This window comes from Equus caballus, chromosome 24 (assembly GCF_041296265.1).
Source record: "Equus caballus isolate H_3958 breed thoroughbred chromosome 24, TB-T2T, whole genome shotgun sequence".
NCBI classification, from domain to species: Eukaryota; Metazoa; Chordata; class Mammalia; order Perissodactyla; family Equidae; genus Equus; species Equus caballus.
In genome coordinates, this window is record NC_091707.1 from 23,598,092 (window position 1) to 23,613,460 (window position 15,369).

The window sequence follows — 15,369 nt, forward strand, 5'->3', positions numbered from 1 at the left end:
AAGTAGACATTACTATTGGTTCTATAGACATTAAAAGGATAATAAAATATAAATAACTGTATGTCAATAAAATGTGACAATTTATATCAAAAGGACAAATTATTTGATTAAAAAAATCCCACTTACTACATCATAAACCATTTTGCTTAAGTGGTCTAACTATCTTTCATGATCGTTTCCTTCATACCCTGTTCTTTCTTTCTGCCCCGGATTTGACCCTTGTTTCTCTGAGATACAGGTCATCACTCCCAACCTCACTCCTCTTTCCAATCTCATCTCACAAGATCCTGACCCAGGCTAAAGCTCCAGGCCTACATTTTGCCTGAGAAGGGATTGTGGACACTTTGATTCTGCTTGACTCTGCCTTCTTAAGAGTTTCTGTGTCCTGCTAGGTTACTTACTGTTTCCTCAGGTCTTGGTCTATAATGAAGAATCTATTCCCTGGTTTTTGTTTTTCTCCTAAAACTAATGAATAGTAGATTATGTAATTTAAAAGAACATGCACCCTGGGTTCTCTTTCTCTCTTTTTCTTTCACAGGCACATGTGTGACACCATTCTTTTAAGATCTCAGTTTTATAATCTGTCACCTAGAAGGAATGATATCTAATTCACAAGGTTGTTAAGTTTCAAATTGCATATTTTCTACACTCTGAGTGGAAGGCGTCTAGCCGAGGTGCTTTTTTTGGGTAGTTGCTGTAGACAGTAGTATAGCAGAGTGGCTAAGAACATAGAGAGCCTCACTGCCTCACACAACAGTCAGTATCCACATGGGAATACTGAGCACCTAAAATGAAGCTACAATTGAAGTAGAATTGAGATGTCCTTTGAATTATAAACAAGGTAATAAACCAATGTAATTTATCTTATTAATAAACTAAAAAAGAAAAAACTGTATCATAATCCTCAGTTCCAGGGTAGAATTAAAAACCAACAGCCTAGCAACTATGATAGGTGTAAAAACCAGAAGCTTAGCAGCCACTGGTGGAAACAGAAGGAGTGGATTTGAAACTCCCCAACCTTTCTATCCCCAGAGAATTGTCACTAGTTAAGCTCTTTCAGCTCCTTGAAAAGGTCCATTATCAAGGTGAGTCTTTATTTGCCTGGACTCAGAGCTGTGTGAATAGCCTTATCCTTAGGACATTTGTCAAAAACAAGAAGTGGCAATTACTTAACAATGCAGGTGCATGAGGCAGTGATACCAGTTGGAGCTAATAAGAGCCTGACTAAAAAAATTAAAAGGAAAAAATATGGAATGAGATGTCTATGTGAGGCTTTGCAAAGCTTCAACATATTCCTGGGAACATAAAAAGCCATGAGCAGGTGCAGTGCTCTACTCATGCTTGGGAAAGACCTGAGAAGGCCGTAATTTCTCACCTCTGACCGATCTTGAGGCTCTGCACAAGCCGGAAGAGAAGGCTCAGACACAGCTGTAAACTACCTGCCAGGGCATTGAAAACATACTCTGACACATAGACAGAGAAGCGTTTAACAAAAATTTATAACTCTAGACACCTTTTTAAAAAAGAAGAAAGGTCCTGGGGCTGGCTCCGTGGCCGAGTGGTTAAGTTCGCGCGCTCCGCTGCAGGCGGCCCAGTGTTTCGTTGGTTCGAATCCTGGGCGCGGACACGGCACTGCTCATCAGACCACGCTGAGGCAGCGTCCCACATGCCACAACTAGAAGAACCCACAACGAAGAATATACAACTATGTACCGGGGGGCTTTGGGGAGAAAAAGGAAATAATAAAATCTTTAAAAAAAAAAAAAAAAGAAGAAGAAAGGTCTTAAATAAATAAACTAACCTTCTACTATGGGAAACTAAAAAAGAAAAGCAATCTAAACCTAGAGCAAGCAGAAGGAAGGAAATAAAAAGATTAGAGTGGGAACGAATGAGATAGAGAAAAAAATGTATATAGAAAACCAACAAACCCAGTACATAGTTGTATATTTTTTAGTTGTGGGTCCTTCTAATTGTGGCACGTGGGACGCTGCCTCAATGTGGCCTGATGAGCAGTGCCATGTTCACACCCAGGATCCGAACCAGTGAAACCCTGGGCCGCCGAAGCGGGGCACGTGAACTTAACCACTCGGCCACGGGGCCGGCCCCTTGAATCTCTATTTTGACTACTTTCTTGGTTGGCTAGAATCTTCATTTGAGTATTTTTTCAGGAAGGGTTATAGGTAGTATGTATTTTCAGACCTCTTGCATGTCTGACTCTATCTGTTGTCTTCACATATGAAGTGACATCTTGACTAAGTATAGAAGTCTTGGGACTCAATCTCTTTCTAGGTACAAGGACATTATTTTGTTGCTTTCTAGTATGTAATGTCATAGAAGAAAAAGTCTGAGCATGGTTTGATTCTTTTTGTTGTTGTTGTTGGCATTTGTTCTTGATTTTTCTTTTAGCCTGTTATGCTTGAATGATTCTTTTATTCTTTTCTCTTGAAGTTCAAAATTTTCTCCAGCATATGTCTAAGTATTGGTCTATTTTCATTAATGTTTTTCTTAAAACACATACTTCCCATTAACTTCTGAAAGTAGAGAATGTTAGAATATGTCATTTTTCTAAGAATCTTAGTGATTATCGAAGTCATCAATATATATTATTTTTTAAACTAACTAGAAAATAGATCTTTTGGAAAATTTCAAGACTCAAGAAACCATATTTTTGTGAGAACCATGTTCACATTTTTCATAAAATTTATTCTTGTACCTCACAAAGATTATAATTATTTTGTTTTGTAACAGCCTGTCAATGGCAAAGAGATTTATGGATAAATCTTCAAAATAAACATACAGGATTAAGGGGGCCAGCCCTGTGGCCAAGTGGTTAAGTTCACGTGCTCCGCTTTGGCGGCCCAGGGTTTCGCTGGTTCAGACCCTAGGCGTGGACATGGCACCGCTCATCAGGCCATGCTGAGGTAGCATCCCATGTGCCACAACTAGAAGGACCCAGAACTAAAACATACAACTAGGTACTGGGGGGATTTAGGTAGAAAAAGCAGAAAAGAAAAAAAAAAGAAGAAGATTGGCAAGAGTTGTTAGCTCAGGTGCCAATCTTAAAAAAAACAAAAACAGAAAGGATTAAAAAGAAAATTAAGCTACCATATTACAATTTTCAAATTAATCAGGTATACTTTGCTCTGAGTTCTCAAGATAAATTTGTTTGGTTATCAATCTAGAGAAAGGGGAGTATAAATGGGGGCGTGGGAGGGGGGCAGGGAGGATGGAAAGGAAGAAGCCAGACAGAAAGAAAGACAGAGACAAAGAGACAATGAACGTGAAAATTAGTGGACGAACTAAATAGACAAATGAATAGAGATTCAGAGCAGAGGAGACACATAGACACACACACCAAGGAAGGGGAGGAGGAAGATTTTGAGTAATAAGGGATTCAATGCAGGAGAAAAATAGATTCCCAAAGAAGAACAAAAAAAGAAAAGAAACAAACAAACAAAAATAAGCAAGAGAAAAAAGAAAATGGTCACAGAAAGATTAACAGTAGTTTTTAAAGTGTTAGTACAAAAATTTGTTTTCACTATATTATGCAGCAAAATTCAAAACAAATAATTGCTCACTATCGAAGCCACTTAAAATCTTAATTAAAATCTAGCCAATATTTCTAACTTTGTAATTCCTCTAACCCTTGAAGTTTGAGAAGTTCTTTTCTGAATTATAAAATCATAATAATCCACCAAGGAAAAATTCTTATTTCAGGTTACTGCTAAGGAGCCCAGAACATGATTATTGCAGGAGGAGGGTTAGATTTGGTGGATTCTCCATCTGTTTTACAATGTCCTAGAAGAGAAATGGCCAGCAGAAAGCCATAATTGTTAATATACTAGAATTAGCAACTTACTTAAAATATACCAAATCAGACAATTTTATTGATTAATAATCATGTATAAATTGTATCTATTTGGACTTAACTGAACAAAAGGAGAGGGGGTTGCCCAGGAAAAGCAAAGGTAATAAAGCCCATTGCTGTTGGAATTCAAGGTGTTTGAAATAAATAGAATTCCACATGGCACTCCAGAGATGATGCACTAACGGTCATTGCCCTGCCTGCAACGCCCCATATTGAGGCAGAGGGAAAAATAACACAAAAAGCTCAGTTATTTCACATGTGGTTGTTAAAAATTAAAAGCACCAACAGTTATGAAGTTCTAGGCTATGACACGGCACGAAATCCTGATGAGTAGTTAAGCATTCTCTCTCATTCAGGTAAAAGTGAACAAACAAGTTGAGGCAATGCAGACAACTTCAAAACTAAGGGTAAGTCATGTTTTATGGGTTCCCTTGGTTTGTGAAAATTCATTAAACTGTGTAGTTATGACATACGTTTTTTCTATATGTATATTATTCTTCAAGAAAAAGTTATTTCTGAACCAAATCATACGTTATATACTGTTCTTTCATTAGTATTAAAATATTTACTAAATATCCACATATACGTTCTGCTCTACCAATGCTAGAGCAGGTAGAATACACAGATATCGTCCTAATCTTCTTGCACTTTTCTTTCTCAAATAGATAATGTATGTGAAGACAGACATATAACAGACCAACAGACACTCAATGAGCTGACCAGTGACTGACACAAGAACTACCTATCTTTGTGTATAAAAGTCACAGCTAAGTACTAGCACCTTTTCTTTACTCTCATCTGTCTATCCTTTGTCCTTGAATCATGGTCCACAGATCATTTACAAGTAGTATCTGTCCAGATTCCCAATTCCCTTTCAAATTTCATCAAATCAATCACTCCTTGCTAACGGCACACAATGTGCTTTCCATCTTCCCTTATTCCTTTAACCCAATGTTTCTAAAACTTCAGTCTTTCACAATTTTTGCAGTATTATCATACCATCCGTGCTATTATTTTTTAAATAATCGTAAATTGACTCATATTCCTTTCATTGTAAAACCTATTTTAACCTAGTCCTAAGGATTAATATCCACGGAATCGCAGATTTGTTTCTTGAAAAAGGTGTGTCTGTGTATCATCAACTAAAATAACCCTGTGACCCCCCCAGTGGCATGCTAACCACACTTGAGCAACCCCTGTGTTAATCGAGTCAGCTTTGCTATCTCACAAGAATGATAAATGTACAGACGTAGAATCCTACCCTCCAGAACATAAGCTGCTCTATCTCCCATCTCAAAAGGTAGTCTTATTTTTTGTAATCTCTTTCAAGTAAACACATTCCAAGATACGTATAACAAAGAATATTTAAAGAACTCTTCTGAATTTCTTAATTTAACTTGCTCATATATTTCTCAGATTAAAATATTCCTTTTAGAAAATTCATCTCTGGGTTTTTCTTTTTCTTTTTTTTTTTTTAAAGATTTTATTTTTCCTTTTTCTCCCCAAAGCCCCCCAGTACATAGTTGTATATTTTAGTTATGGGTCCTTCTAGTTGTGGCATGTGGGATGCTGCCTCAGCGTGGTTTGATGAGAAGTGCCATGTCCGTGCCCAGCATCTGAACCGGTGAAACCCTGGGCCCCGCCCGGAAGCAGAGCGCGAACTTAACCACTCAGCGACGGGGCCGGCCCCTGGGTTTTTCTTTGTTTAATGTTCTTCAGACTGATTTAATAATAACTGAAGTTTACTCTGATACTAATGACACAAATATATTGCTGTGTCCTAATTCTTATGCAGAACAGTGTACATCAAATACAGCATTTGCGGAACTTAAATAATAAGTAAAAGAGGGAGCTGGACCTGGAGAATCAATAAGGCTCTCTTTGTGTTCATTTATCCAACAATTTATGTCTCTTGAGTCATATTATGTGCCTGCTCTTTTTCTAGGGGCTGAAGAGGTATCAATAAAATGAATTTTTTAAATAGATAAAACCTCTGTTATCATGCATACATGATAATTAGCGTAATACAAAATTTTATGGGAAAGTTTTAAAGTACATATTTATCTTTGAGATACTCCCACCAGCGATTTCTAGTATCTCATTCCTTAAATATTATTCTAATTTTGAAAATCTCCAAATATTTCAATTAATATTTTAATTCATATTTGTAATTCTTATTTTTAGAAGTTCTTTTTCTCAGCATTTGTGTATTATAAAATATCTGAAACCTATAGAAAAGTGCAGACAACAATATTAGACTTTATTCTTTCATTTGGTCAGACTAAAAACATTGGGGTCACTGACTCCTCTCACTTACTATGCTTCACAATTTTTGCAGTATCATTATACCAACTATGCTATTATTTAAAAAAATACTTTAAAGTTGACTCATTTTCCTATCTTTCTAATACCTCTTTGACTCCTTTCCCTCACCAACACCCCGCAAATTTTGTAGGTTGTGCCTTTAAAATACATCCAGAGTTTTACCAGTTCTCATCATTCCCATTACCACCATCTTGGTCCAAGACACCATCGTCTGTTGCCTGAATGATTGCAATAGCGCCATTCCATCTGCCAGCTTCCATCTTTGCCCCTCTTCCCAGTCAGTCCATCTTCAACACTGCACTCAGAAGAATCCCGTTAAAACGGAAGCCGGATAATATAATTCCTCTGTTCAAAAACTAAAATGCCCACAACTAGAAGGACCTGCAAGTAAGATATACAACTGTGTACAGGGTGGGTTTGGGGAGATAAAGCAGAAAAAAAAAAAAAAAAAGAAAAAAAAAAACTAAAATGAATTATCATCTCCACAGAATAAAAGCCAGAGTGCTTAATATTCTATTTCTGAGTTGTTTATGTTTTCGTATGTAGTTATAGTAGCTTCATTTTCACTATTAGATGATATTCTATTGTAAGGAAATAACTCATTTTATTAATCCATTCTTTCATCTATGGAAATGTGGGGCTCTTTCATTAGTTTTGCTATTATAAATAATGCTGCCACAATAAGAAATGCTAAGGAAAATTCTTAAGGATGAAGGAAATGATGTAAGATGTAAATTCAGAAGTACAGGAAGGGACGTATAACTTGTACACTTACGGTCATTGATTTTCGACATGGGTGCCAAGGAAACTCGATAGGAAAAAACTAGTTTTTCAATAAATGATGTTGGAACAATTGGATATTTACATGCAAAAGAAAGAAGGTGGACCCCCGACATCATACCATATAAAAAATTAACTCAAAATGGATCATTGACTTATACGTAAAAGCTGAAACTGTAAAACTCGTAGATGAAAACCTAGGTATAAATCTTTATGGCTTTAGGTTAGGGGATGGTTTCATAATATGACCCCAAAAGCAGAGTGACAAAAGAAAAAAAATAGACAAATTGGACTTTATCAAAGTTAAAACCTTTTGTGCTTTAAAGGAAATCATCAAGAAAATGAAAAGATAACACACAGAATGGGAGAGAATTTGCAAATCACATGTCAAGTAAGGGACTTGTATTAAGCATGATTAAAGAATTGTTACAACTCAATAATAAAAACACAAACAACTCAACTGAAAAAATAAGCAAAGTATCTGAATAGACATTTCTCCAAAGAAGATATGCAAATAGCCAGTAAGCACATAAAAGATGCTCAAGACGCAAATCAAAACCACAATGAGATACCACTTCCCACACAATAGCATAGCTAAAATAAAAAAGACAGACAATAATGAGTGTTGGTGAGAATACGGAGAAATTGGAATCTTCATGCACTGCTGATGGGATTGCAAAATGGTCGTCACTTTTAAAAACAATTTGGCAGTTCTTCAAAAAATTTTAAACATAAAGTTACCTTATAACCCACATTTCCAGACTTACTCTAATGAGCGGCCTGGCAAATGACCCATTATAAACATTGTTTTCCTCATTTATAAAGTAAGAATGGTACCTGTTTGTTGATAATTTATATCTTCAAATTCAAACAATAACAACCAAAACTAAATCTTTCACTTTCCAAAGGTACTATTAGAAATTGAAAAGTTATGTCACAGACTGGGAGAAAATAGTTGCAAGATAGTACATAAATCTGATAATGCGCTATATAAAGAACTCTCAATACAAAGACAAGCAATGCAGTTAAAAATGGACAAAAGATATGAACGGACACTTCATAAAAGAAGATACACACACACGTTGTGTGAAATGAAAAGATGCTCAACATCACTAATAATCAAGGAAATACATATTAAAATCACATTGAGGGGCCAGCCCCGTGGCTGAGTTGCTAAGTTCACATGCTCTGCTTCAGTGGCCCAGTTTTGCTGGTTCGGATCCTGGGCGAGGACTTAGCACCACTCATCAAGCCATGCTAAGGCAGCATCCCACATAGCACAAGCAGAAGGACCTACAACTAGAATATACAACTATGTACTGGGGGCTTTGGAGGAGAAGAAGGAGAAAAAAACCAGAAGATTGAGAAACAGAAGATTGGCAACAGATGTTAGCTTATGTGCCAATCTTTAAAAGAAGAAAACTACATTGACATCCATGAAAAGAAGAAAACTACATCTTCACATCCATGAGAATCATTAACATTAAAAAGACTGACGGGGGCCGGCCCAGTGGCACAGCAGTTAAGTTAGCACGTTCTGCTTCAGTGGCCCGGGGTTCACCAGTTCAGATCCCGGGTGCAGACATGGCACTGCTTGGCAAGCCATGCTGTGGTAGGCGTCCCACATATAAAGCAGAGGAAGATGGGCATGGACGTTAGCTCAGGGCTAGTATTCCTCAGCAAAAAGGGGAGGATTGGTGGCAGATGTTGGCTCAGGGCTAATCTTCCTCAAAAGAAAAAAAAAACGTAAAAAGACTGATGATACTAAGTGTGGTAATGGGAAATTTTGTACATTGCTTGTGGAAGTGTAAAATGGCAAAATTGCTTTGAAAATAATTTCACAATTTTTTTTTAAAGATTTTGTTTTTAAGCCCCCCGGTACATAGTCATGTATTTTTAGTTGTGGGTCCTTCTAGTTGTGGCATGTGGGTGCCGCCTCAGCATGGCCTCATGAGTGGTGCCATGTCGGCACCCAGGATTCCAACCAGAGAAACCCTGGGCTGCCGAAGTGGATCACATGAACTTAACCACTCGGCCACCGGGCCGGCCCCACAGTTTTTAATAAAATCAAGCATATATCTACTCAGTGTCCCAGCAATTGCATTCCTAGGTACCTATCCAAGAGAAATGAAAACATATGTCCAGAAAAGGACTTGTACAGAATATTTACAGCAGGTTTACCTATAATAAAAAACAACGTAATGACCATCATCAAGTGTGATACACTCATACACTGGAAAAGTAGTTTGGGGCTGGCCCGTGGCCAAGTGGTTAAGTTCACACGCTTTGCTTCAGCGGCTCAGGATTTCACCGGTTTGAATCCTGGGTGCGGACATGGTACACGGCTCGTCAGGCCATGCTGAGGCGGTGTCCCACATGCCACAGCTAGTAGGACCCACAACTGAAATATGCAACTATGTACTGGGGGGATTTGGGGAGAAAAAGCAGAAAAAAAAAAAGATTGGCAACAGTTGTTAGCTCAGGTGCCAATCTTTAAAAACTAAAAAAGAAAATTAGCAATAAAACTGAACATATTACTGATACGTGCAAAAATAAGAATGAACCTCAAAAACATGTTGAGGAAGCCAATACTAAAGAAAGCATGCTGCATTATTTCATTTGTATGAATTCGAGAGCAGATGAAACTAATCTACGCTGATAGAAATCAGATCAATGATTGTTCGCAGGAAAAGATGGACTACAAAGGGGTACAGGAGAATTTCCTGCGGCTATGTAAAGGCTCTATATTTTGACTGTGGAGGTGGTAGCTCAAGTACATACATTTGTTAAAACTCCCTGAACTGTACACTTAAATCTGTGCATTTTATTATGAGTAAATTATTCCTCAATAAAGTTTATTTAAAAAAAAACAATGGTACTAGTAATGTATACATGAGTCATTTTGTACACATACATTTTTGTACACGTGACATACATGTACATTTTGTTCATGTCCTAGATATGCATGGTGTCTATCTAGAAGTGGAAATCCTTTGTCTGAGAGTTCGTAAATTTTCAGTTTTACAAGATAATGTGACAGCCAGACCTGATGGCCTAGTGGTTAAAGTTTGGCACTCTGCGCTTTGGTGGCCGGGTACAGTTCCTGGTCACAGAACCATGCCACTTGTCTGTCAGTATCCCTGCTGTGGCAGTGGCTCATATAGAAGAACTAGAAGGACTTACAAATAGAATATAGAACTGCGTACTGGGGCTTTGGGGAGATGGAGAAGAGAGGAAGATTGGCAATAGACGTTAGCTGCAAATCTTTCCCAGCATAAAAAAAAAAGATAATGTGATATCGATCTTCAAAATAGTCTTACCAGTTTCCACTTCTGTTAGCAGTGCCTGAGAGTTCCTGCTGATGAACATCCTCCTCAGCACTTGATATTTCCCAATTTCTTAATTTTGTCAATCTAGTGGGTAAAAATGTTACTAGGGTCTCATTTTAAATTTTTCTCGCTGCCAACAGGATGGAACATTTTTTTCCACCTACTGACCATTTGGTTTTTCTCCTCTCTAAAGTTGCAGTTCAGCTATTCTATTCTCATTGATTTTCTTTTTCTCATTGATTTTATAGTTCTACATATATTCTGGATTCTAGATCTTTGTCCATTATATTTGTTGAAAATATCTTCATTCTGTGACTTGTCTTTTCACTCCTTTAATGGTGTCCTTTGATGAAAAGAAGTTCTTAGTTTTAATGTTTTTTTTTTCTTTATGGTTAGTGCTTTTTATGTCTTCTCTAAGAAATTATTCCATACCCTGAAGTTATAAAGAAGCTTTTTATTTTCTTCTGAAAGTTTCAACATTTTTGTTTTTCATATGTAAATCTTTAATCCAATGTTTTAGTGTGAGTAAGGCTAAGCTTGTAGAAAAGATAACCCAAAACAGAGGAATTAAAGAATATAGACTTTTTTCTCTTTCAAGTAACAGCTCCAATGTAAGCATTTTAGCTTAGAGATTGTTTTTTCTTTATGGGGTGTTTCAGGACCCCCAAGTTTGATGCTGTCTCTGCCAAGGGTGCTTTGCTCATTGCCATTACACGGCAAGATACATGCCTTCACTTACTTAGGTCTCCTTTAATTAATAGCTGTAGGAAGCAGACATTACTCCTAGGGCCAGGGAACAAACGGGAAGAGTTAGCCTGAAAAGAACCTAGGGACTTGGAGGAGGGGCTCCCACAGACTGTGCTCAGACCTCGGGAGGAGAGAGTCCACAGCTGGGACCTCTGGGGGGCGCCATGGGGCTGGTTCTCACTGCCCCACAGGTAGTGCTCAGATGTCTGGAGGAGGTTCTGAGATTGGTGTGGGAACTTCCGGGAGGAACGGGCCAAGCACTGAAGCTGTGAGTGCCAAAGGAATCAGAAGCCTGGAGGATAGCTGCCCTCGTGCTGCTGGGGAGATCTGACTGGAACTGGAAACAGCAGGCAAATCCCCTTCTCCCGCCTTCCTGTCTCCTTCTCCATTGGCAAAACCCGAGAGAAATCATCTGGCAGTAGAACAGATAATGCTGCAGTGGAAAACCTTGGGCATACGTTGTTTTGTTCTTGTGGAGACATCTCCTCAGGGTAAATTCTTCAAGGGATTATATGTAGCTTTACTGGATATTGCCACATTTTCCTCCATATGAAGTTGAGCCATTTTACACCCTTAGCAACAACATATGACAGTGTTTTTCTAGAGCCACATGAACAGAGAGCATTGTCAAACTGAAATTTTTACCAAGCTAATAGATACTAAATGATATTTCAGTATAGTTTTAATTTTGGTTTCTCCTAGAAGTTGAACATTATCTCATATGTTTGAGATACATTTATGTATCTTTTCTTTAAATTGTCTGTTCATGTCTTCTGCCCATTTTTTTCTGTTGTATTTTGATGATTTTACTCATTTTAAAACATACATTAGGGGCCAACCCAGTGGCACAGCAGAAGTTCGTATGCTCGGTTTCGGCAGCCCGGGGTTCGCTGGTTCAGATCCCGGTGCAGACACGGCACCGCTTGGCAAGCCATGCTGTGGTAGGCATCCCACATATAAAGTAGAGGAAGATGGGCACGGATGTTAGCTCAGGGCCAGTCTTCCTCAGCACAAAGAGGAGGATTGGCAGCAGATGTTAGCTCAGGGCTAATCTTCCTCAAAAAAATAAAAAAATTTAAAAAAAACATACATTAGGACAATCAGCCCTTTCCTCGTCATATAAGTAGTAATATATCCCTTGAGTTTGTCATTCAATTTAACTCCAAAAAAAAAAGTCACATTAGGACCATTATGGAATCGACTCACATTTATATATTAATTTTGAGGAAAATTGACATCTTTATGATTTTATTTGCCTTATCCAAGAACAAGGGCACTTTTTCATTTGTTCAAGGTTACTACTGTGTCTTTTAAGAGTGTTTTAAGATTTTTCTCATATGAGTTTGCATATTTTTTAAGTTTACTCAAGTATTTTATATTTTTGTTGCTTTTGTAAACAGGGTTACTCTTACATTGTCTTCTACTTTATTGTTTGGTATGTATGAAGGGTATTTTTTCTGCATGTTAATTTTAAATCTAGCAACATGTCTGAATTCTTTAATGTTCGTGTGAGTTTTAATATTGATTTCTTGGATTTCTTGGATTCCGTGTCTGCACCGGGATCTGAACCAGCAAACCCCGGGCTGCCGAAACCGAGAACACATAACATCAGCAAACGTAATTTCACTTCTTTTCTAGATTTTATGCTTTAATTGAATTGTTTTGTCTTATTACATTGGCTAATCTCCATTAAAATAGTAAGTTATAGTGGGATGGTGAGCATCCTTGCTTTGTTCCCGACTGTAGTAAGAATGCCTCTAATGTTTCCCCAGTAAGAGGCTGAGATATATTTTATGATATTAGGAAGTATCTGTGGGGGATCAGCATTGGCCACCCCAAAATGTGTCTCTTTGGCATGAGGATTATTTTGAGCTGGTTACTTTTAAGAAACTGCAGATGGGGAGAAGCTCTGAAAAGTAGAATTTAACCCTCTGTAAGAGACATTTATATTCGTGAGGGAAATCTCCATCTGTAAAAGTACTTCCCTCTCTGTAACAGGAAGAAAGGGAGATGACCTTATCTCTAGAAACCTTCTTCTAAACCTCCTAGAAACCTTGCCGTATCTCTTATCAAGGCAAGGACTTAAATCTGCATAATAACCTTACTCTTGTTTATTGTCCTTTTCTGGTGATCTCCCATAACTGACACACCCATCTCAACATCCTCCTTTGTCTTTAGCTGAAGAGAGTATTTAAGGGAACAGCCTCCACCATTTTGGCAAGTTGCTCAGTTTTCCTGAGTCTCTCCCATGTGTACACACTATAAAGCTTTGTTTGATTTCCTCCTGTTATTATATCTCATGTCAATTCAATTCGTAGCCCAGCCAGAAGGACCCAGAGGGTAGAGGATTTGTCTTTCTCTTCTACATATCCATCAATTCCTATTTCACTGAGTGTATTTTTTTTTTTAAACAGAAATAGATACTGAATTGTATCAAAGGCCTTTTTAGCACCTGCGGAAATAATCTTATTTTTCTCCTTCTATCTGTTAATATGATAAATTATATTAAAGATCTTCTTTTTTGTTTGTTTCTTTTGTTTTTGCTGAGGAAGACTGCCCTGAGCTAACATCTCCTGCCAATCTTCCTCTTTTTGTATGTGAGCTGCCAGCACAGCATTGCCACTAACACATGAGTGATGTAGGTCCATGCCCGGGAACCGAACCCCGGGCCACCAAAGTGGAGCACGCTGAACTTAACCACTAGGCACTGGGGCTGGCCCCTAAAGATCGTCTTAATATTGAACTATCCTTACATTCTTAGAATAAATCCATCTTGGTCATGAAGTCTTTTTTTTGTTTGTTCGTTTAGTTTTAATAGCCTTTATTTTTTAGAGCAGTTTTACGTTCACACCAAAATTGAGAGAAAGGTACAGAGAGTTTCCATACACCTGTTGACCCCTACACACAAAGTCCCTGCCACTATCAACATCCCACACCAGAGTGGTACATTTGTTACAGTCAATGAACCTATATGGACACATCATTGTCACCCAAAGTCATTACATTAGGGCTCACTCTTGGTGTTGTACATTTTATGAGTTTGGACAAATGTGTAATGACATGCATCACCCATTATAGTATCATACAGAACAGTGTCATGGCCCTCAAAATCCTCTGGGCGCTGCCTATTTACTCCTCCTTCACCCCATCTCCTGGAAACCACTGATCTTTTTACTGTCTCCATAGTTTTGCCTTTTCCACAATGTCATATATTTGGAGTCATATAGTATGTAGCCTTTTACATTAGCTCCTTTCACTTAGTAATATGCATTTAAGATTCCTCTGTGTCTTTTCATGGCTTAATAGTGCTTTTTAGTGCTGAATAATATTCCAGTGGATATACTGCAGACTATTTATCCATTCATGTGCTGAAGGACATAGTTGCTTCCACATTTTGGCAATTATGAATAAAGCTGTTATAAACATCCTTGTGTGGACATAAGTTTTCAACTCATTTGGGTAAATCTCAGGAGTGGGATTGCATAAACTATTCTTTTAAATGTGCTTTTGGATTCTGTTGCTAATATCTGACTTAGAATTTTTTACACCCATATTCATAAGTGAGAGTGGTGCAGTTCTGTCATATTTTGAAGTTGATGCTATACTAGCTTTGTACAAACAATTTGGAAGGTTTTCTTCTTTTAAGATGCTCTCAAACAATGTGGATAGCATCTAAGTCTTAGATCTTGGAGATTTAGAAGAATTTCCTTGTGAACCCATCTGGACCTGGTACTTTTTTGTGTGGGTACTTCTTTGATATCTTTATTTCTTCTAATAAAATTGGTTTGTCTAGACTTTCTATCTTTACTGGGATTAATATTGGAATATTGTGATTTCCGGTAAATCTAGGTCAAATGTATTACCATGATACCATGAAAATAATGACATAATACTACACAATTTTCTGTTTTAACAGCTATACCCCCTTTTATCAGTTCTTATTTTGAATGTTTATGTTTTCTTCCTCTTTTTCTGGATTAGGTTTATTAGTGGTCTGCTATGAAAATCTTTTTTTCCCCTCAAATAATCAGCATGTTGATTTACTTATTGATCCTATTGGTTCTCTGTCTTCAGCTTCACTGATTTCTGCTTTTATCTTTATTTTCTTCCCTCTTTTTTTTTTTTTTTTAAGGAAGATTGGCCCTGAACTAACGTCTGTACCTATATTCCCCTACTATATATGTGGGATGCCTGCCACAGCATGGCTTGATAAGTGGCACACAGGTCTGTGTCCAGGATCCAAACCAGTGAACCCCAGGCTGCCAAAGCAGAGCACGTCAACCTAACTGTTATACCACTGGGTCAACCCCATCTTCTGCT